At 34.1% G+C, this 21,468-nt stretch overlaps 1 protein-coding gene across 1 annotated transcript in view; it reads left to right on the top strand.

The window, feature by feature from the left end:
• Positions 1–524: 524 nt before the first annotated feature.
• The window catches only part of LOC126975889 (nephrin-like), a 291,725-nt gene continuing 270,781 nt past the window's right edge, over positions 525–21,468 (top strand). The window contains exon 1 of the mRNA XM_050823989.1: positions 525–715. The gene's annotated coding sequence lies outside the window, so the exon portion shown is untranslated. The remainder of the gene's footprint in view (positions 716–21,468) is intronic.

The raw sequence follows: 21,468 nt of genomic DNA, 5'->3' as shown, positions 1-21,468 counted from the left end.
TGGGGCGTGGTCTGTCTACCTTCCCAGTAACCATCAGTTGTTCGAGGCTGTGGCCATCTTTTCTGGCGATATGTCCAAAGAACTCTAAGATTCTGCGGGGGTAGATGGATGAGAGTCTGGTTTTTACACCTAGAGTGTTAAGGATGGATTGGTTGGTGCGGAATGCTGTCCAAGGGATTTGAAGCATCTTCCTCCAGCACCACATCTCAAAGGCATCGATCCGATCTCGAATACTTGCCACTTATCATATCATTATATACTAAAGGCAAAATCTAAGCAGGCCAATATAATATTATGTTAACATGAAATAAATTCATTATTTGATTGAAAAAATGTAATAAATGTAAAGTTATACAAAGAATCACGAATAACATCTGTCGAAACAAAACCAAAAACTAACTTATGAATATTCGTTCACAAGCTTTTCTACTGTTAATTTAGTCGGCGCATGCGCGATCTCTATTTTAGCGCGGGCTCCCGCGATGGCTTCAGTAATTGGCCGCTCGCCGTCCGGTTGGAGCGACTTTATCCGGTTTACCCCTCGGACTATTTATCTTTCGTACGTTCGGTTCCGTGATTGTGCTAAAGGATCGTATACTTAATTCTAGTGTTACAGAACTTTTTGTGCGTGTAAGTTAACTTTTAAATACTCCATGAAGTATTCTACTCTTGAATTTAATTGTGTTGTGTTTAATGTGTGGATGTAAATTTAAGGGTAAGTTTTGAACTTTTATAGCTTTTGTATTTACCTTGTATTTTTAATACCTGTATAAATTATGATGCTATTTCGTTAATTAAAACAATTTGTGTATGTGATATATCGATTTATGGAATCTTGATAAATTTATATTTTTTCAAAATATACACCTAGACCTAACTTCGAGTTTAGGTTTTAGAAGAGTGTTTTTCAGTTAAGCAACGTAATATGATTTGTATATATTTATAACGCTTTATATTTAAATAATATATTCAAAACTTGAATCCCATTGATAATGTAAAAAAAAATCCACGCATTTAATGTTATAATAGTTTAATTTAACTACATGTAAAATTAATTCGCATAATAATATGTTAATTCTTACAATATTATATAGGTAATTTCAAGAATATTTTTATAACGTCAAAACATATACGAGTATATAGCTGACCTTATCAATAATATAAATGGTTTTTGAATAAATAATTTAAAAAACATATTAACCTTATAATTTTGTAGTCATTGCAATAACGTACATATACAATATATAGCCTTTGAAACAGTCAAAGTTTGGTAGTCCTTAAATTTGTGGTGGTGATGCAAACTCAACTATGGTATGATATGGGAATATTATATTATCTGTTCAATTTGACAGAAATTGCAAAAAAAATCACGAATCCAATTATTGCCACCAACCGACACAGATTTCTAGATTCTTCCGCCATCATCAACCCTTTTAAACAAGCTCTCCTATATTGAATTGACCGGTTGTCAGTTCTCGGTGTACATACCACGTTCTTGGTCAGAACAGAATACGATCTATGGCTTATGCAATCTGTCAAAAATCTGTTAGTATGCCCTTCTGAAAAGTTCTTGTAGCCGACATATATGTTACCAGAAATCTGTACTTTTCAGGTTTTCTGTGCAATATCTAGGCTGTTTTTGGAATACCTCAGGATTTTAGGCAATGCATGAAATATTTATTATTTTATGGTGAACAAGTTACTTTACAAAGGTAATATAATATACAGGTAGGTATTAATAACCCAATATCAGAATTATGTCAAGTAACTATCTTCTTTTAAAAACAGAATTATATAAACAATAAGATTCCAACTTATCAATTATTATTTTGCGTGCCTCAGATCCAATTTACATATGAATTTAATTAATGATTTTATCGGAGAAGGAATAAATATGAATAAACTGACAGCCAACCTTAATAGTTGAAGAGGCACATAAAGAAGAAGAAAATGTCATTGATATTTCATACCTTACCTGTACTATATTTTAGTTATTTTTTCTATGGAAAAGAAGCACAAACGAGCGTACGGGTCACCAGGTGTTAAGTGATCTTCGCCGCCCACATTATCTTGCAACAACAGAGGAATCACAGGAGCGTTATCGGCCTTGAAGGAGGATGTACGGGCTTTTTTTGAAGGTATCCATGTCGAATACCAGATATCAACAAAGAAAGATACAAACTATGATATCATCTATCGCATTTATCACGGTGTTCCGAAGAGCTGTTGCATCTGATCCTTCCGCCTAATTCCACCTTCGCATGACACGCCACAGATTAGAATATCATCCCCACCATCTGGATGTTTGCGGTCCCGCACAGTGCGGTGTTCAAAGAACTTTCTTCGACGTACTACAAAGCTGTGTAATAAGCTTCCTTGTGCAGTGTTTCACCTTCCTTAAAGGCCGGCGACGCTCCTCTGGTGTTGCAGGAGAACGTGGGCGGCGATGATCATTTTATTCTAGATGAGCCGTACGCTCGTTTATCTTCCTTTTCCATAAAAAAACTATGCTATTCGACGCAATGCGTACGAAAAAATTTAATTTTCAAGGAACTTTCTGGCGTCTAGAACCAATTCTATGGAAGCAAGCCCAATCCTCCATTTCCTTCTCTGACGGGCTTACAACGTGAATTTAATCATTCTGAGATGGCCATTTTTAATTAAAAATTAATTGGACGAGCTGTCTCTATTATTTTCTAAGTAAAATTTGTGAAATTAAAGCTAGATTAGAGTACTGTCATAAATTATAATATTTTTCATCACAATTATTACATTCTTAAAATTCTGTTGTAATTTTTTTATAATAAACTTTTTTTTTACAATATGTTTTGTCATTCGTTTGACGACCTGTATAGCCGAGTTGTCAGCGATCCTACTTACTAAGCTAGAGGTCCCGGGCTTGAATCCCGGTAGGTGCAAGCATTAATATGATGAATATGGATGTTTGTTTCCGAGTCGTGGATGTCTATATGTATATATGTATGTTTAAGTAAGTATATTTTATTAAATATATCGTTGTCTTGCAACCCACAACACTCGCTATATATGCCTAATTTGGGGCTAGATAATTTGTGTAAAAAAGTGTGTCAAAAAAAATTCTGTAAAGTAACACTGAATTTCTTGAACCTTTTCAATATTAAGTTAAATGATCTTTATAAAACAGATCATGTACATTACTTTTTAAAAGACCAAACCTATAGAATTCAACTTATTTGTTTTCCTTTGGCAATGAAGCAAGAGGAATACTATACAAAGGAATAATTATTATATGTTAATATGCGAAGATATATATTGTAAAAGATATATTACATAATAAAGGCATAAAGGCATTAATTTTCTCAAAATTGATTCCTTTAGAATTCTTTTTGATGTTATTTCTAATAACTCCTAGATACTACTACCGCTTTAGAAACAAATGGCGCTCTGAGAGAGAAGAAGCGGCGCAAGAAACTCTCCCAGCATTCTTTTTTTGCGCTCTTTTCAATAAAAATATACAATATTGTACAGTCATTTCTATCGCTTTAAAATAATCACAATCTAGTCCCAGGCTGTCCGATCATTTAGATATTCAGCAGTGGAGTAATAGGATTTACGATAGAGCCTTAATCGCTTAACAATGGTAAGAAATCCATAAAAAATTTTTCATCCTTAGATCGTTTATATGTCTAGAAATCTAGATAGACTACAGCTGTGAAAACGTAGAAAAAAAGTGTGTTTAGAATTAGCCTCTATTTAGAGCAATTCACGTACACTCACACTTTATCATACAAATCGCGAGTGTAAGACGTAGCTTGTCACGCACACTAAATTAATATTCCTGGCCTGGTTTTACCGGTTGTTTAACAAAAAGCGACTCTATCTAGACGGATTTATTATCTAAGTTTTCAACAGACCAATTAGACTACGAACTGATACGTGATTGATACGTTTTCACAAATTTTAGTTGTTATTTACAAGAAAATACACATTGAAATATTTACCGAATTTAATAGAGTTGCTATATTTTGAATACTATATATAAATATTTGTTATATATATAATCGCTTATAAAATGCTCAATGATAATAATAATAATAATATTCACATACTTTTTATACAAATTATATTGCCCCAAGTTAAGCATATATAGCCTGTGTTATGGGTTACAATACAATGAAATTTTTAATACAATATACTTACTTAAACATATATATATTCATATAAACATACATAAATACATTTAAACATCCATGACTCGGAAACAAACATCTATATTCATCATATAAATGCTTGCACCTACCGGGATTCGAACCCGTCCCGGGTCTAGCTTAAAAGGTAGGATCGCTAACCACTCGGCTATACACAGGTTGTTATGAATGAATGAATTGCTCTTTATTTATTTACGGTGTGTGTGGATGATGTAGCTACTGTACTGAATAACTTTTTTGACTTAATCGTGTCACGCAATGACGTTTGAGTATGTTTGTTGCATCACTTTACAAATTATATTGTAATTGAAATGATTTGTAAAACGATGAAAATGTAAACCTTGGTATAAAAGAGTTGCAATGAATTTCTTGCTACTTCTTCTCATTAGCTCAACCCTTTACGAAGTAGCGGTAGATTCAATAAGAAAAAATATTATTTTTTGAAATTCATGAGTGTTATTTCCGTGATCTACATGAATAAAGTGTTTCTGATTTGATTTACTAAATAAATCACATTTCTACCGTGAAGCAGTAAGGTGCAAACTTTATTATTTTATGGTTTGAAAGGCGCTGCAACTAGTTAAAATGACTGGGCTTGTGAGATTAAGCCCAGGTTGCATCATATTAGCTGCTATAGTTAAAGTCAAATTTAAAGTTAACAGTAACGCTGACTTCAACATAGACAGCGGAATATGTTACACCATCGTATTACTTGGCATAGTTAAAATTAAAGTTAAAGAGTGACTTGTATTAGAGTTCATTGCTGATTCTGCAGGTATGGGTTTTTTATGGTTCCGTAGCCAAATGGCAAAAAACGGAACACTTAAGAATTCGTAATGTCTGTCTGTCTGTCTAGCGGTCCGTATGTCACAGCCACTTTTTTCCGAAACTATAAGAACTAAGAACTAAACTGTATATAACTGAAATATGGTAATTAGATGTATTATATGAACCGCATTAAGATTTTTGCACAAAAAAAAGAAAAAACCATTTTGGGGATTCCCCATACTTAGAACTGAAACTCAATTTTTTTTTCGTCAAATCCATACGTGGATAGGTCTTCATAAATTATATTAAGGTTTCTACAATAATTTTTTTTCTAAGCTGAATAGTTGGCGCGGGAGACACTTTAAAATTTGTGTGCCATTCACGCACACTAACACAAAACGTCATACAAATCACGAGTGTAAATCGTAGCTTGTCACGAACACTACAGTATTAAATCTGGCCTGTTTTCATCGGTTGTCTAGCAGCAAAAGACTCTATCTAGACGTATAAATTATGTATGGTTTAATTATTACACAATAAATAAACAAAACACGGAGATGAATGAATAGTGTTATTTTTTTTTAATAATAAGCGGTTTGATGTTTGGGAAAGTAACAATTTAAGTAAGTATAAAGATTCACATCATGTTACCATTATTTATCTATATATATATATAAGAGATTTCCACGTATATAGTCACTCATCACGATATCTCGAAATCAAACAAATTTCATCCGCAAGAGTTTTTTTTTTCATAACAGAACAACGTCTGTCGGGCCCGCTAGTGTTTATATAAGTAAATAAGCTAATCTTATATCTTTAAACGAGCAATTCTTGTATATATATACAAGAATTGCTCGTTTCCGAGATTCAGATTATATATATATAAATATATATATAATCTGAATCTCGGAAACGGCTCCAACGATTTTCATAAAATTAAGTATGCGGGGGATTTCGGGGGTGATAAATCGATCTAGCTAGGTTTCAATTTAGAAAAAATGGTTTTATCCATGTTTGAATGAGAAACAGCTACAATAACATTAGAATACAAAGGTAAATTTCGCCACTATATACAAGACTATTATAGCTCAGATGGGACATTGGGTGATCCGGAAAGCAGAAGACCCCGGTTCGAATCCAGATGTCCTATTGGTATTATTTTTGTTCAAGTTTTGTACATTCTTAAAAATCCGAGCAAGGCTCGGTCGTCCGGATATTGTATGTTAATGTGAAACAAATTGCTTGGATTTCCAAGAGCGACTTCTCAAGTCAGTTACAAGATTTTATCAACAATACGTCACTCGAGCGGTTGCCTGAGTCGGGAGAGTGCACGCATCGTTCATAAAATTTTGTTTTCAAATTTTATATGTGTAATTAATCCTAGAAGTGAGGGTTATCACTTTAAAAACATAACAATTTGTGTAAACGGATCTAGTCATTATGTTATCAATATTTTGTTTGAGACAACAATTACCAGCTACAATACTGTTAGCATAATTATCAAGTCAGATATGAATTATGAGGAAATGAATTATGAGAAAATGAAATAAATAACGTTTGGTAAAGCTTGAATATTCTAATTGTAACAATAGAAGATAATTAATCATTTATTCATGATTAGTTGTGCCCCGCGGTTTCAACTGCGTGTATGAAACGGTTTTAAGATGTAGTGTGTGTTGGACATTTTAATGTACCACTTACCATCTCCCTAACAGATTTTTGTCACAGAGGTTTCTTACATAATAAACGTGTTCCAAATTTGAATTCATTAAAAAAAATTGTATAAATGATGTTTTCACCATTTTTTCTTGTAACTAGTGGAGGCTCCTTTGCACAGGATGCCGGCTAGATTATGGGTACCACAACGGCCGGCGCCTATTTCTGCCGTGAAGCAGTGATGTGTAAGCATTACTGCGTTTCGGTCTGAAGGGCGGCGTAGCTAGTGTAGTTACTGGGCAAATGAGACTTAACATCTTATGTCTCAAGGTGACGAGCGCAATTGTGGTGCCGCTCAGAATTTTTTGGGTTTTTCAAGAATCCTGAGTGGCGTATCAATTACTATCAGCTGAACGTCCTTCTCGTCTCGTCTCTTATTTTCATAAAAGAAACCTTCAAAAACAGCGCGTTTACCTTTGTAAAAGCCGGCAAAGCTCCTGTGATTACTCTGGTGTTGAAACAAAATGTGACCCATCCGCTCGTTCGTCTTCGACTTCAGTAAAAAAAAAATTACGTACACTAGTGTTTTTATAAATTATACAATTCGTTATATATTACTATCACGACATATTGTCTCCATATCTCGAATATGTTGAAACCATAGTCCATTGCCGCATCATAATATCCTACTCGATTTGTAAGCTTTCCTGTCTTCTGAATTAATATCCAGGTGAAAACATATCAACAGCAGGTGATGTTAAGAAACATGAAAGCGACCCTATCTACTAAGCTAAAGGTCCCGGATTCGAATCCCGGTAGGTGCAAACATTTATATTATGAATATGGATGTTTTTTTTCCGAGTCATGGATGTTTATAATAAATAAATAAATAAATAAATTTCGTTTATTTCAAAGATTACATATACATTTTTTAGTGGTTGAGACTTCCCAGTTAGTTGTCTTAGGACACTTGTATTGGGAATATCTCGCAACTTCTTTAGCAGATAACTTTTTATTTAGTAAACAATATAGAAATAAACAGAAATGATTAATTTTACAATTTACAATTAATTGTGTGTGTGTGTGTGTGTGTGTGTGTGTGTGTGTGTGTGTGTGTGTGTGTGTGTGTGTGTGAGTGAGTGAGTGAGTGAGTGTGTGGATGTGGGTTTGATTTGGACCTTTGATTGGGTCCATCTATGCAATGCGTGTGTTTATCATGTCAGTCTGATCAGAAGATTTTCCACTTCATCATAAGCAAGACAAGTTAGCCAATTATTTAAAGCTTTTCTGCATAGATGTAATGTCATAGGATATATATTGAGGACACGATTTATTTTATTATATAAGAACACTGATTGACAGCTAAACTGTCGTTCAGCAAAAGTAGTGCGATCAGTAATGGTATCTGCTACTTTATCATTTCTTCTACTGATCAATTTGGCGTGATCTAGCGGAAGTGACTTGTGGACGGCTGAAATGATGTTAAGAACATAAAGTTTCCTAATTGTCATAAGATTACAAGTCAAATAGAGTGAATCAGTTGGAAATCTTAAAGGTTTGAAGTACATGACCTTGAGAAGTGGTCTTTGAGCTCTTTCCAATTCTAAGAGGCTTATCTTAGTTGCACCGCCCCATACCGGGATGCAGTAGGTGATCACTGATTGAGCCAAAGCGATGTATATTTTATTAAGGACTGTGCTATATGCATAACGTGCCGCAGAGTTTTAAAAATCCACATAAGTTTTCTCACCCTGGTTATGACCAGTTCGATTTGGGAATGCCAACTTAACCTTTAGTCAATCAGGATGCCGAGATATTTGGTACAATTCACCTTTTCTATGGAGGGACAATTACAATTCAAATCGTGTGGGTTGGAGCATGAATGGATTCTGATATAGAAGTCTTGAACGGGCTGGTATCTGTCATGTGGAGAGAAACATATATAGTTTGTTTTTGATATATTGAGTGACAATAGATTTTGGTTTAGCCAATTTGAGACTCTTTCAAGGCCCATCTCAGCCTTCCTCTGTACGGCTTCCCACGAGAGACCAGAGAAAACAATGGCTGTGTCGTCAGCATAAGTGAATATACTCGCCCCGTCGATCTGGAGGTTACATAGGTCGTTAATATAGATTAAAAAGAGTGTCGGGCCAAGGACACTGCCCTGCGGTAAGCCAAATTTCACATTTTCCACTGTGCTGTGGTATAGGTCAACCTTAACTTCCTGTATTCGGTCATTTAGGTAGCTGTCTAGGAGAGATAGGGCTTTGTCACGAATGCCCAGGCCCTCCAATCTGCGCACAAGAATGGGAATAGAAACTGTGTCAAAGGCCTTTTTTAAATCTAGGAAAACTGCGAGATGCTTTATTGCCCTTGTCCACTTCTCTTACTATAGTTTTTGTTAATCCTAAAATTGCGTCTTGTGTGGAAACACCTTTTCTAAAGCCATATTGACAATTAGAAATAATATTATATTTATTGAAGTATTTAAGAAGTCTATTGTTAATTATTTTTTCTATTATTTTTGAAATAGCAGACAATACAGAGATAGGTCTATAATTGTTTACATCAGTTTTAGTACCACTCAGGAAAAATACCTGATTTAAAGCAGAGATTAGCCAATCTTGTTATAAGTAATCAAGTAATCTTTAGAGAGCTTTAGAAATTTCGTTGAAATTCCGTCCCAGCCAGGAGCGCTTCTAGAGTCAAGACTCATAAGTATGCTGATGATCTCTTCAGTATCAGTAAGTAGTACAAAAGAAGATGAATGAAAATGATGTACAGAGGGACTTTGGTAGGAGCCAGTTTGCTCAATAATTGTTTTAGCCAGCTTTTGTCCATTTTCAACAAATATTCTATTAATCAGATTTACTGAGTTTTGTGGGTCAGGAGTAATATTAAGTAGCTCGATGTTTTTAGTTTTAGGAGGCTTATAATGAGTTATTTCATTTATAGTACTCCAGAGAGCTCTAGGGTGTCTTAGGGACTTATTTATTTGATCTCTGTTGTATTTTATTTTAAGCTTCTTTATGAGGTGTGCAATAATTTCGGAAACGTTTGTAGGTTAATTTTAGAATAAGACTCTGTGGGTTTAATCTCAGTTTAATTTGCATATTTATTATATTTATTGCAGGCGTTATCCATGGCTTCAAAGATATGTTATATATTATAATATGTATGTATGTTTAAGTATATTGTATTAAATATATCGTTGTCTTGCAACCCATAGTACAGACTATGCCTAATTTTAGGTGAGATAATTTGTGTAAAAGTGTGTCAATATTGTTATTATTATTATATTTTGCTACTAACATCATCACAATTACCTAATTTGTAATGCAAAAGTAAAGAGATATGAGGTGCAACATATTTTCTATACAACCTGGTTCACATCATACTGTTGCTTGTCACCTTAATTAATCCTTGAGCGGGAATATCCTTATTAAATTGTTATTCTTCTTTTTTTTTAAATAATAAATTGTTTTCAATATAGTTTATTAAAGATAAAATCTAATATATAAAATTCTCGTGTCATGGTGTTAAACATTGAACACCTCTGAAACGGCTTGACCGATTCTCATGAAATTTTGAGTGCATATTGGGTAGGTCTGAGAATCGAACAGCATCTATTTTTCATCCCCCTAAATGTCAAGGGTGATCCATACGAAGTTTTTTTTTAATTTTTTGATTATGAGTCAGCATTAAAAAATACATTCAACTTCAAATTTTCACCCATCTACGATCAACAGTTACTTTTGTATCGCGATTTTAATATCGGCAATACAACGTTTGCTGGGTCAGCTAGTATTTATATAAATCGTTAGATAAGTCTGATTTTCTCATTTGTGATTAAATATACGACTTACACTGACATACAACTACTTTATATCGACATATTACGATTGTACAAAATACAAAACTTTTAGCGATCAGGAATCTTTCTGCCCAGTATCATCATAATTTAACAGAGGCCTAAAACCCCGTATTCATTGGTGCCGTGAAATGGTTGAAAGATTTAACGCAGGTGACTCAAATGCTATATTGTATACGACGACCTGTATAGCCGAGTGGTTAGCGATCCTACCTACTAAGCTAGAGGTCCCGGGTTCGAATCCCGGTAGGTGCAAGCATTTATATGATCAATATGGATGTTTGTTTCCGAGTCATGGATGTTTAAATGTATTTATGTATGTTTATATGAATATAATATGTATGGTTAGCAAGTATATTGTATTAAATATATCATTGTCTTGTAACCCATAACACAGGCTATATATGCTTAACTTGGGGCAAGATAATTTGTGTAAAATGTGTGTCAATATTATTATTTTTATATTCGTGTAAGGTGCAAAAACCGTGTAGCGAAAAGGAGCAACTACGGGGATCAAAATAGATACTCTCAGCTCGAGGTCGTTGCTTCTCAACCACTAGGCTATGACGTCGTCGATCGATTCAAAATATTTTATTATTAATTATATTTGCATAATTAACATCAAGTGTATCCTATTATAAAATAAAAATAAAAATTTCTTAATACTCTCTTATCGATTGATGCTTCTTTTTTATAATGCAAATCGTAAAAATACTTCTAATAATCGTACAAATCATGAGAAATTTAACGAAAGCTAACTGAGCTATAGTTTAAAATACTTAACAGGTTCACAATTGATTATGCGTTTTTAAAGAATTCTTAGATTAGAATAGAATTAGAAGAATTATTTGATACCGTAGGCGCAGTTGCAAAGTGCGGCAACTAACACTACGCCCAAGCGGGTGTACTCGAGCCAGTCTCGCACAATGTCTTACGTTGTCGAACCACATATTCTGTTAAACTTTGCTAATAAGTGAAACTAAAATGACGGGTTGCGTAGTAAAACTTCGTAAAAATAAAAGATGTGGTGTCGTGGGACACCAGGTAGGAACGAAGTTCCTTCGGCTAATGTAGAATCGACACAATTTATAAAAAAAAATCGTGTTCAATTTTATGTAGGTTTTCTTGATTGACATGACATATATTTTAAATACGTAAAAATAATAAATATATTAACACAGTAAGTCATTTTTCAATTAAATTTCGCGCACTGATTGTCCTGGAAGTTGAATAAATATTATTTTACTGTTGTAATGCAATTTTACATTGCATTACAACAGCTATGACACTAAAATTACGAAAGAGAATGTACAGTCTGAAGAATATATTAATAACTGTATTGAAAGTAACCTTGCTTTTCTTCGTTTATAAATAACTTTTATAATATTTAAATATTATATTATAATAAAGAAATATAAAGTCCAATAGAAAGAGTATTATACACTACTCGCTTGTGTATACGAATGTCGCGCCTGCGTACGTCTCATTTAACGGTTTTATTCCACGGTTTTACTATCACATTTTTTTCAGTTCGGTCCCGCAGCAAAATCCCTATCTCCTCCAAGCCTGCCGTAAGGAACTTCGTTCCAATAATACTACAACAAATAAGAAAGACACTGGGATCACACATCATCAGTAAGTTTTTGTATTTCATTAACTTCAATGTAAAATAACACGAAGCGTATGTTGCAAAATTTGATAGATGCCATTTAGTGTCAAGATGCCACGCACACAAGCATCTAATAGTTGCCCTAAAAAAAAGCTATTGCTCTCAGGTAGAGCGGTATCTAGTTGGTTTGCAGTGGAGACATGGATACTGAGGAGACCAATCTTCAATCTAAGAAAGATTTTAATTACAAGTTTGGCATTAAAATTATAAATGGTTCTTAATTTAAATGACTATCATATATCAAATTAAAAAGTATTTACTTTATATTAATAAAACAAATTATAATGGAAAAACACTACCTTAGTGTAAAGTTACAATATTTTTCCTAGTAAAGATTTTCTACTTGAGTAAATAGCTGGGATAGATTTGTTTGACATAATAAAGAGATTAGGGATATACGTTTATCCCAACAAAGCTCGTTGGGCTCTCAGGAACGTGACTCCATACCTTATTTAGATTTAAGCAAGTCATCGTAAAATATTTTCCCGTCTACATATGTAACTAAAGGGTCTTATGAAATCTGATGCGTATCCGTTTTGTAAATACAAAATAGATATTTTGAATAGTTTCGTTTCTTTTCGGACGCGTTATCTGTTTTATTTGAATATTTGTATATTTATAGTTGCTTACGTAACGAATTTAAAAGTTTTAATTATTTTTTATGACAATAAGGGATGAGACGAGCAGGACGTTCAGCTGATGGTAATTGAAACGCCCTACCTGTTATACAGCGCCACTCAAAATTATTGAAAAACCCAAATTCTGAGCCGCACTACAACCGCGCTCGTCACCTCGAGACGTAAGATGTTAAGTCTCATTTGCCCAGTAATTTCACTAGCCTGTTTCGATCTGAAAGGCCCCGTAGCCTTTCAGATCGAAACACAGTAATGCTTACACATCACTGCTTCACCATTACCCATAATCTATCTGGCATTGGTCTCCCTCTGGTCAAATGGAAATGGAAATGGGCTGGGCATATACAAAGAACACATATATCTAAAATAATAAGAATACTAACAAAATACTTTTATATAAAACTAGCTGGCCCAGCAAACGTTGTATTGCCATATAAAGTAATAAGAAAAAAAATCAATAATTAAAGTTTTTCGGGTATAAGAAAATAGATGACGACTGATTCTCAGACCTACCAAATATATCGTACATAAAATGTAACTTACTACAATAATTATTATATTCGATTGCCATCTTGCAGCCCTATTTCTGTGGTTGGAACAGAATAATATTAAAATCGCGATACGCGATAGGTGTTGATCGTATATCAGTGAAAATTAGAAGTGGTTTGTATTTTTTAACGCTGAATCTGGCTGAATCATAATATAACAAAAATAAAAATATTGATAAAAATATATGTAGGTTATTTAATACCCTTATCATTTACGGGTATGAGAAATAGATGTAATCCGAAAACAGCTGTTATATTTCTGAATGTTGGCCAAGAAGTGCTTAGTATCATTTCTAACCCCAGAAACTAAAGAGCGTAAAGGATCTGTGGTGGGACCAATTGTGGCAATTTTACTTTGCCTCCAGCACAACATAATCCAGTAGATTTGTCACTATATTTTAACACCTTCCAATATTTACAAATTATTGTCATTTCCCGAATTGTTACCGATTTGTCGGCACAATAATCTATTGCCGGATCATGGTGTAATGCAGCTCGTTCCAGAATCACAGGAGCACTCCGTCTGCGGAATCGTTCAATTTCATTATGTCGTGCTCTCTGTTGTTGTGTTTGATACCTATACTATACCTATACTTCATTGTCACTCACTAAAGAACGCAATTCTGACATATCAATACGACTATTTTCTTGATCTGGATCTCTCTGGGCATCATTGCGGTTAGCACATGAGGTAGATCTTCGCACATTTGATTGACTGCAACGATCTAAGTCAGGTCGACTTCTCCTCGGTATCGTTAACTGTAATTTATCAAAGTGAGAAAAGTTCTCACGCACTTAGCAGTAAAGTGCATTATCACAAAAGATCAACAAAATTGCACATAACTTGAAATGTCACTATCACAAAGGAAAGTTCTCGCGCACGTAGCGGAAATCGTCACTCACAAAAATAGAAGGATGCACTCTTTATCTAAGGTATCAATCGACATAGAATATCAATCTACATATTGGTTGTCAAATGTCTAATATTATGGTTAGGTTCGTAAATTAAATTTCTGACAAAACTTATGATTTATCAATCTACATAAAAATAATCAGATAAGTAGATAGTTAGTTAACAACTGTGGTTAATCTACCGACTATAGTTTGCTAAAATTAAATTTATTTTTTACCTCCTGAGGACGTTACAAAGATATATAGATTCTAATTAGTTATTCATTTAAAACAATTCTTTCAATTTGATTTCTGAACACGGGGGACACATCAAAGCAAAAGCAAAATTTTTGTATATATTAATTTTTTTCCGGGAATTTTCCTATTTATTCATCTTTTAACTCTGGCCTTCCACAAATAATTCAAGACCAACATTAACCAAATCGGTCCAGCCTTTCTCTAGTTTTAGCGAGACTAACGAACAGCAATTCATTTATATATATAGTGAAATATTAACACAAATAAATACAGTAATTTATAAGTACATACCTAAATGTATAGATGTAAGGAAATAATACTCTAAATAAATAAAAATATCGTATTGAATGTTGCAAAGCACATTATATTTAACTATCGTATCATTATAATACCAAGTTTAATTTAATTATACCCGAATTTCAGTGAAGCAATAATTAATATCAAAGCGTATTATGTTTAGTACGTATTATATTTCATTTGAATGAATAATGATTTATTTTATTAAAGAAATGCTCAAACTGAAATAATAATATTTAACAATTAATTTAATGAAAGTCATAATGAATCTACACATTCATTACGGAAATTATTCAAACTTTAGAGGATCCACGCGTTTTCTAGAACTTAGACCTTGTTGAAATTTTAATTCAAAAGTAATGCCTATTTTTTGCATTAGATTCATGGAGGTTAGACTATTCAATAATGTCCGATATTCACTATTAAAGCATTTTAATTCATTATATGATTAGTTTCAATCGCAAACAATACTAAGAATATACGTAATAAATCCTGTAGCCGGGAATTAAGGGAGAGGACAAGGTGGAACGGAAGAAGTTGAGGAAGGGTTTTGTTAAGACATAGTAAATATTAATTATTTATATTCTTATCCTTTACCTGCAAATTATATTATGACTAAACATTTTTGATTGGTTCCTACAATATAAATAATTAATTGATAAGATAAATTTTCCCTTCGCAGATTTCTTTAATTTGATTGAGAAAACTGCAAAAACATAAAGACGACGAGAGACAAGAGACGACCAAATTGATCATCTCAAACAACAGTGGACACTGCTGAACATCAGTCAAGATCCTATAAGGGAAATTCTAGTCGGCTAATCGTCGGCCATATCTAAGTGAATTAATTTTAAAGTGACTTTTTCTACTGTGGTAATATTGTAGAAGTACTTTTGTTTAAGCTGTCAATGTGGTACTGATATTGTGGAGTGTAATACTAACAGTATTTTATTTGTAGCTCCAAAATCATTGATAAATATTAAAAATAAAATTAGACCTAAGTGAGACCCCTGAAGAATACCCAAAGGAACGTGAATGGCTTAGGATTCATGGATACATCAATAAAATTAAATCTATAAGTAAAGCGGTCCAAAGATGACGCAATTAGACAATTTATCCTGGAGTAATGCTAGCCTATCTAAAACTTTACTAATATATTATGTGTATATGTGTACGTCTATCTGTAAATCTTTGTCCATAGAATCCGATAATTCATTTGTGTAGTGAACAAGATTAAATGAATTTGACATTATACTTCGGAACCAATGCTGTTCTTGCACTAAGATGTGCTTAAATTGATGGATCAAAAAGTGGGGCACACAATGGATTCGAACAATTTTTCAAAGATCTCCTTCCAGAATGAGATAAAGTTCTCAATATCGCGTATTACCACTATTGGGGATAGGAACAACATTCGCTGATTTCCATGCTATAGGAAAGATACCCTTGGATAAAGAAAAGTTAAAAATAATCTGTTTGGGTTAAACTAACGTTTTGGTGCAATTTTTTATAAAATACGGCAAGAATACGATCAGGACAGGTTCTCAGAGATACTTTATTATTTTTATGTGTGATGTAGATTGATCCTAAAGCGTTATTAAAAAGGTTAGAAGGTTGCTGAAGCAAATCACAATCTGTTAAAGAAGCCTTAGAATTTGTAGAAACTTGCACAGAATATAATATTATAAATGTGAATATGAGGTCGACTGTAAGGAACGATTTAGTGCCTGCAGCACTCAAACAATCATCTTACAATTAAGCATATACGTTGTTAGGGCTAGTAGAGAAGTTCTAAAACGAGCTAATTCTTGATAAAGCTACTAAAATATGAGCGATGGCTCATTGCATGGGCCTATTTTATTGGAAACTTCCGCTCAATAATGATTTTTTTTCAAAATTCATTTTAAATAGCGTTTCCTCTTATTTTTTAATAACAATTGCAATTTCTTATGCGCCAATACATACTTTCAGTATATATTTAAATACGTCATTGCAAATCGAATGAGCCATCGCAACTTGTTGACTAGGCTATAGGTAAAACAACAAGGGTTACATTCCATCCTAAAGTTTTAATGTGTTCTTGATTGAGCGCTATGTAACCGAATTTTAACAGATGATTTTTTATTTTAATTATATTTGGGCATTTTTCTTTTTTTTGCTTAGTAGTAAATAGTGACGAGACCAGCAAGACATGGTAAGTGATACTTTCTGCGCATAAGGATGCAGTACCACAAAGGCTTCTTGATTGTTTCCAAAATTCTCAGCAACATCGCAATTGCTTAACTTTGAGATAAATAAGATGCTTAGTCGATTTAGCCTCGTAATTTTACTAGCTACGGCGCCGTTTTAAGCAAAACACAATAATGCTTGCACAATTACTTTAGTAGACTCGACCACAAATTACGATTTTTACTCTATTGAAAATATTATATCGTGGTTACGTAGACTACTTCTCAATGCCTTTGCGTTCTTTCTATCTCTATTAGCTGGTATTGGGACGAAAGTGTTTAACACAACAGTCCCAATTTATTTCAATTGTGAACAGGGGCGTGCATTGGTTTTCTAGCAAGGTAGACACTTTGGTTCTAACTAGTCGTAAATAGTTGAGCATTGGAATAAGCAAAGATTACTTACCGTAGGTATTTAGTATCTAGCGTGAGGAAATATGAGTGGGTGTTCAATAGAAGTTTGGTAATTAAATAACGGAGCCAAATTAAAATAAATAAATTAAGTTTAACACTAGTGCTATATTTATTTAGGTCCATAACGAGGTAGGCACTGCCTAATTGGCTATATGATATGCACGCCCCTGATTGTGTACCCATATTACCCATAAGTAAGTAGACAAATTAATTGAATAATTAAATTTAACAGTAATTCTTCCAAACAATAAGTACATTAAACTAACACGAACATCTCCCCTCACAATATAAGGTTACCTAATCAAGGAACGTTTACCTCGGCTAAATAGTACGACTACTAATTAATTCAGAACCGTTGTTCAATCCCACACAATTCCAGCTCTTGTATTTGCTGAATACAACAGCACCGCATTAACCGATGCAGTTTAGCATTAACTGTTAACTATACTTTCATGTAATTTTTGCATTATTGCTGACCTGGCAAATGTTGTTTTGCCATATAAATTATTTATGTAAACCTTCCTTGAGTTTCAACAAATCTATTACAAAAGATTTCATTGAGATCGGTCGAACAGTTTAGGAGTTATTAAGGAACATACACACATATATTCTCTTTTTTATATATATATATATATATATATATATATATATATATATATATATATTTAGTAAAAGCCATAAAGGCATAAAAGGCATTTATTTTCTCGATATTGATTCTTTTATAATTCTTTTTGATGTCATATCTAAAATAATAGATACTACTACCGCTTCGGAAACAAATTGCGCTCTGAGAGAGAAGAAGAAGCGCAAAAAACACTCCCAGCATTCTTTATTTGCACTCTATTTAAAGAAATGTACAATATTGTACTGTCATTGCAATTGCTATAAAATAATCATAACCTAGACCCAGGCTGTCCGATCACTTGGATATTCAGCTGTGGAGTAGTAGGATTTACGACAGAGCCATTTTTAATAAAACATTTAAATTTATTTATAGATATTGCCTGAACAGTGGATGGGACTTTATTATAAAAGTGTATACATTTACCCTTGAAGCTATTATATTTCTTATGAAACCTACTATAATTAGTTACAAGCAATCCCTTATTTCTAGTGCTAACTATACTTTCATGTAATTTTCGGATTATTTTTAATAATGTTATATTTTTTATTAAAAATATAATAAATAAGCAACCAGAAGTCTTTATTGGAATTGACTAGGTAATTATGTCATGTATCGAGGAGAAGTTATTACAGCTGAAAACTAGTTCATACTAGATTTGCTAGCTGTTTGCTAGTAAACGAAATTATTATTACTATGTGCGCTTACTATTTTGCCCTGTGCTTCCCCGGGGCGTAATAAGAATAGGGGACTCCCAGGCCCAAGGGTGTCGTAAGAGGAGACTAAGGGCTTTTTAGAAGTGTGAGAGTCACGCTGCCGTCTTATGACGTCAGCACAATCGGGCCAGACTCGTCCAGGTTAATTACCACACTCGCACCGAATACCGGCGTGAAGTAGCGGCCAAATGCCGCTATATTTCACATAGGTTAGTGTCGAGGACCGGAGGCCATTTCCCCCCCGTCCACAGTATGTGACCACTTGGCGCTGCGTAGAGACATCGCTTCATTGTGTGTCCTCTACCGCATTTATCACGGGGAGTGTTCCGAAGAGCTGTTTCACCTAATTCCTGCCGCCGAATTCCACCTTCGCACGACACTCCACAAGTAAGGATTTCATCCTCATCATCTGGATATGTGGCGGTCCTCCTAAGTGCGGTTTTCAAGGAGCTTCTTCCACGTACTACAGAGCTGTGGAACAAACTTCCTTGTGCGGTGTTTCCAGGGCGATACAACATGGTTACCTTGAAAAAAAGCGCGTACACTTCCTTAAAGGCCGGCAACGCTCCTGTGTTTTCTCTGGTGTTGCAAGAGAATGTGGGCGGCAGTGATCACTTAATACCAGGTGATCCGAACGCTCGTTTGTCCTCTTTTTTCCATAAAAAATAAAAAAACTAATATTAACTACTAACTGCCTGCTTGTGTCCCATAGCCAGGTTCCGTTTCGATTATTAGTAGGATTATCACAGACCTTATACAACGTATACCAAAATATCAACTTAACAATTAATACTTTAAATCTGATTATAAACACTTAAATATTATGTATCTGTAAAAGAAAAGTAATAAGTGAAATATATTTTAACATCAGATTTCGTATAAATTTAATTGGTTTGCTTTGCGAAATCATCGTAATGGATAATTGCTTTGAAGTGGTTTGGTATAAGAAATTTATTGGTATAAATACTATAATAATTAACAAATTTGAAATGATATAAAATAATATAAATCACTATTTAAATCAGTTTATTTATTGCTATAAATTATTATTGTCTGGAGTAGTAGAAATTAAAAAAGAGAATTCAATGAACCATATAAAATTATTACGATTAACTATGTTTCAACAAACAAAGCTGTTATTGATATAAATAATATAATAATTAATAATAGAATCTATCGACCTCTTTTAGAAGTACAAGAGGTCATTATTACAACCTTCATAACACGCCCAATAGTTAGAGACATAAAAAAACTTAAGACAAATATGAGTCCTATATCTATTATAATACAGTTTATTTCGGGGCGCAGTATTTGAAACGTGATTTTGTTAGTCCAACTTTTGCGTGACTCCCCAACACGCAAACTCACCGTAGTATCGGTCTTGATCGAGAATATGAAAACAATTTATTAAATTTATCACTTGAATACACAGCGAATAAAAATGTTAAACTAAATAAATATCTGTCACATTGTTAACGAAAGAAAACAGTTGTGTGGAATAGTTGATGTTGTTATCAGCATGATGGCTTGCCCATTAATCACTTCTGATCTCTGATTGACCACGCCTGGGATAAACTAGGGGGCTAATCAGAAGCCGCAGATAACCACTCTTAGGACTAAAATTGGTCCTGTTAGAAGAGGGGACGAAGTAAAAAGGGACAAGACGGCAGGACGTTCAGTGGATGGTCATTAATATGCCCTGCCCATTATAATGTAGTGCCGCTCAGAATTCTTGAAAAACTCATAAATTCTGAGCGGAAATACAATTGCGCTCGTCACCTTTAGACATAAGATATTAAATTTCATTTGCCCAGTAATTTCACTAGCCACGGCCGCCTTCAGACATATAACTGCTTCACGGCAGGAATAGGCACCGTTGTGGTACCTATAATCTGGTCAGAATCCTGTACAAAGGAGCCACTGGTAAACTGTATTTGATTCTGCCTGTATATTGGCAATTAATTATGGCTCGAATCTGTTGGGTTTGGCTTCGTTGCGCTTTGATATCAAACAGAGAAATGTGTGTAATGTTTATCTTCTTCTTCTGCATCTCTACTACTGAAGGTTGGCCGTCAGCTCAGCGAATTTTCCGCAGTCTTGCGCCAAGCAAAATAGTATTGCTACGCTGCTGATCTTCGTCCATTCCCGGATGTTACGCAACCAGGAATGTATCAGTTTTTTTCTGCTTCCAGCGTGTCTTGCCCATAATTATAAGTTGGAGCAGTTGATATCTCTCATGTCTGAAGACGTGGCCCAAATATTCAACATTTCTCTTCATGACGATTTGCAGTAACACCCGGCTTCTGGCGACGCGCTGAAGTACTCTTACGCTCGAGATTTTCTGTGGCCAGTTGACATGAAGCGTTCTGCGGCAGCACCACATCTGAAAGAGGTTTTTGGGTGTCAGCTTTCAAAGTCCAAGCCTCACTACCATATAGCACTACTGGCCAGACATAGCAGTGGAGTATTCTTAGTCTAAGACTTATGGACAGCTTACGGTTGCACAGAACTTTTTCCATCTTTTTAAGGCTTTTAAGGAGGCCTAATTAAGGCAATTAAAATCCAGGTTCAAATTTCTTGCTTACAATCTCATTCATCACTTACCCAAGTCCCAAGGTATTTGTACTTACGCAAGCGCTCTTTACATTTTTCATCTGACTTCTCGGATTCAGATCCTTGTCCCCTAATGCTACCAGAAACTTGGT

The sequence above is a fragment of the Leptidea sinapis genome, chromosome 38 (assembly GCF_905404315.1).
Source record: "Leptidea sinapis chromosome 38, ilLepSina1.1, whole genome shotgun sequence".
Taxonomy (NCBI): Eukaryota; Metazoa; Arthropoda; class Insecta; order Lepidoptera; family Pieridae; genus Leptidea; species Leptidea sinapis.
Note: the sequence above shows the minus strand (reverse complement) of the source record. Positions and strands in the feature narration are given on the sequence as shown.